A 3,584-nucleotide genomic window follows, 5' to 3' on the forward strand; every position below is an offset into this window, starting at 1 on the left:
ACCATCTTGCAATCCATCAAAGCCTTCATGATATCATATCGTTCAGACTTTGCGGTTTCCTTGTACAGAGCATCCAATTCCTGGATCATATCACGGGGTTTATGGAATTCAAAACGTTTTTGAAGCCCTGTACTCATGCAAGCTAGCATGAGGCACTGCACTATGTTGTGATCATCATACTTAGTGGCCCAGACATTTTGTTCATCTTCCGGGGCCTCTACCGGCGGTTTAGCTGGAAGAGCAGTTTCAAGTACGTACAATTTCTTCGCGCTCCTGAGGAAAATCCTTAGGTTACGAACCCAGCCCGCATAGTGTGTTTCCAGTCATAGCTAACTTATCTTTCTCTAACATCGGGCCTAAGTTGAACGCAGTGTTGCAAGCCATTTGATCTACAACGGAAAACACAAGTTTCACTTAGACTTTGTTTATAATGAAATTTGCACTAGTGAATAAACATTTTTATTCTAAAGTGTGCTCCCACTCAAATCAATATCTCTCAAAATTGATTTTGAGTGATTCAAGATCCAAATATCAATTCAACGTCATAGAATCATCATCTCATGACGAGGATTTCAATTGGTAGGCCAACTTGCCGATCACATCTCCATGTGACTCTTGTTCATCTTTCGATGCGTGTGTTCCGAGCTCAGGACGATCCTGCCATGGACGTCAAGACAACCAAGTGATCTTGCTGCGAGGTCTGACCTCACCCGCCTTACATTTCCCCAATCGTTCGTACCCATGCATCCATGGCGCACCCCGAAAGGATAGATGTTGTGACGGTGCTGCACTTGGGAGAACACTAACTACTTGATATTTTAAGTGAGAGATCACCCTAATAAAAGCGTCTACCGCGCAATCAAGAAGGGTGCATCAAGAGGCATAAACATCTCAGGCAATTCATAATAGCATGATATGGTATAGCCTCTTCTGACGGAGAAGTCAAGTATTTCTTTGTCTCTGGCATTCAGGTCGGTGTTCACCTTTGCAAAGATTGCCACCACCTTGTCGATGCACCAGATAATATTGCTATCTCCATAGCTAATAAAATAAGTGCATTACTTAAGGTTGACACGCAAGTCATTAAAGTGCAATCATATGGCTCCAGCCATCATGCCGAATCATGACACACAGGTCATGTTAATTACATCATATAGTTATCTCATACATAATCAAATTGAATATGAGCATTGCTATACCACATCACATGCACATCCTGCAAAACCAAGTTAGACGCATCTAATCGGTTTATGCAAAATTTTATTTTACATGGCTTCTAAGGTTTTGACTTAAACCGCAGCTACCAACGTTTTATCGTCAAGTATGATTATTCAAGTTGCTAGATTAACATCACACGGTGTATGAAACACGAGATAATTAAATCTCGAGGCCCATACTAAACTTCGTCATACGCATGACCCCCGTGCAGATCATATCTGCAATGCCCTTTTATCTGCGAATTTCATCTTTCTTTTAACTATGATAGAACCCAAAGAACTGATAGCACCTCCATGATCAATCAGGATCACAAATTGCTAGAACTTTGTCAAATTCCACCATGCTGTCTCGAGATTGAGCGAATGCAAATTCTAGGGAAGTGACAAGAACGTTGAGTAACAGATTTCATCTGTCACCCGCATAAATAATTTTCTGCAATAGATCTCATCTACTGCAAAATTATATTATGCAATACCCATACATCTCCATGTATTATAGATCGTAACCTGCATCTACACATAGCACGGCTCTTGATGCCACTGTAGGGGAACACAATGGAAAACGAAAATTTTCGGTATAGCGAGCACGCCCAGGACCACTATGGAGACTGCATACAAGGTTTGATCTGATCTGGACCAACTCGAAGCGCAGCGGAAGAAGAGTCGGTGTAGATCGTCGGTGCAGATCCCCGCAGCTAGGATTTACAACCTCCCAACCGCGAGGATGTACTCCCTCTCCGGACAGCCATTCGGGTGGCGGTCGGACAGTCCCCCGGACGATGTCGCGGACAGCCCTTTGGGAGGACCGTCGAAACTCAGACGGAGACTCAGACAGCCCTTCGGGAGGACACTCGAACAGCCCCTCGGGGAAAAGATCGAAAACTACAATCTCTCTATGGGGTTGCACACGTACGGTGTCAGCTATCCGGCAGGTCTTCGCCGTCCAGAACTAGTTCCTGCCAGAACCCAGACAGCCTTACGGCTCTACGAAACTCTTTTCGTGGGAGGGAGAGAAGAAGCCAGATAATGCATGGCATGTGTATGAGAGCAAGGGATGAAGAGATGGCAGCCCTCACCTCCTCTATTTATAGGAAAGCCAAGGGGTAGTGTGCCTCCATATTTTTACCAAAAAACCCCATGCATTTGGTCACACATGAGGGAGTTAAGGTAAAATGGGATGCCATGTGGAGCTCCAAGGAGCTCCACCACCCATGGCCGGCCACCCCTAGCCCCCCCCCCCAAATGGGGTTCCTTCCCTTGTAAGCCACTACCTTCTAGAACTTTGACCAAGTCCAAAAAGGTGGCTCTACATAAATATCCCAAAAAGCACTTTCACTATTCACAACGACATTTTTCAGCGTCCGTTCGAACTGAAAATATTTATCTGGGCTTAGAACATTTCCAGTACCCACCATAATAATTTTCAACGCGTTCCGAAACAATTCCGGTTTTAGTGATTTTCATCTGCGAAACGCATCTGAAGTGGCTCCGGCAGCTCCGGAACATTTCTGGTTTTTATCTCAGAAAATTCCAAAAAGCCCTGGCACCCTCCAAGAATTATCAGGCATTTGCCGAAACCAATTTGACTTAATGGTATATCCCAAAACAACTTTTCGGTATCATCGAAACTCATCCGATGACCTCTCTCTGCGGTACGATTCCGCTGTCCGAAACTTTTCCGATGACCGAAACTTTTCAGTGATTCTCTCTCAGACTCCCTGTCTAGTATTCAAAAGATAGATGACCCTTAAGCGTGTGACCCTATAGGTTCGGTGAAGTATAGACATGACCCGGAACCCCTTCCGATCAATGATCAACATCGGAGCCGTGGACACCCCTATTGACTCCTATACCCACACAAATGAATATTTGAGTGAACCTCCCGTTGCAGTGAGCTATTCCTTTTGTTTTGCGATATGTCACAAACACCCAAGGTGAGATTTATTGCATTCCTGTGGATCGACAATTTGTTCACCATGCAAGTTACCTCGTTACCGGTTTGTTCTCTTTTCTCGTTTCCGTGTTCTGGCATCCCAGTGATCAAATCACAATGTGCCTGGCCAGACGATGATGGATACCGTTTCACCGAGAGGGCCCGAGTATATCTCTCCATCCTCGGAGGAGCAAATCCCAATCTTGAGCTATCTTGTTACTTGCCATACTTTTCCGTGAACCAGTAAGCCGCCGTAATAGCCACCTAGTTACGAATGACGTTTAACAAACCCCAAAGTTCACGAAGCAAGTATGAAGGAACTCGATACTCTCATGGTCTAAGGAATTATGCAAACATTAACTTCTCTGTGTTATTAACCATTAACTTGTGACGAATGTATCTCATTGCATAACATCAAAATGGGTCGATTCAAC

This window comes from Triticum dicoccoides, chromosome 7B, assembly GCF_002162155.2.
Source record: "Triticum dicoccoides isolate Atlit2015 ecotype Zavitan chromosome 7B, WEW_v2.0, whole genome shotgun sequence".
Classification (NCBI taxonomy): domain Eukaryota; kingdom Viridiplantae; phylum Streptophyta; class Magnoliopsida; order Poales; family Poaceae; genus Triticum; species Triticum dicoccoides.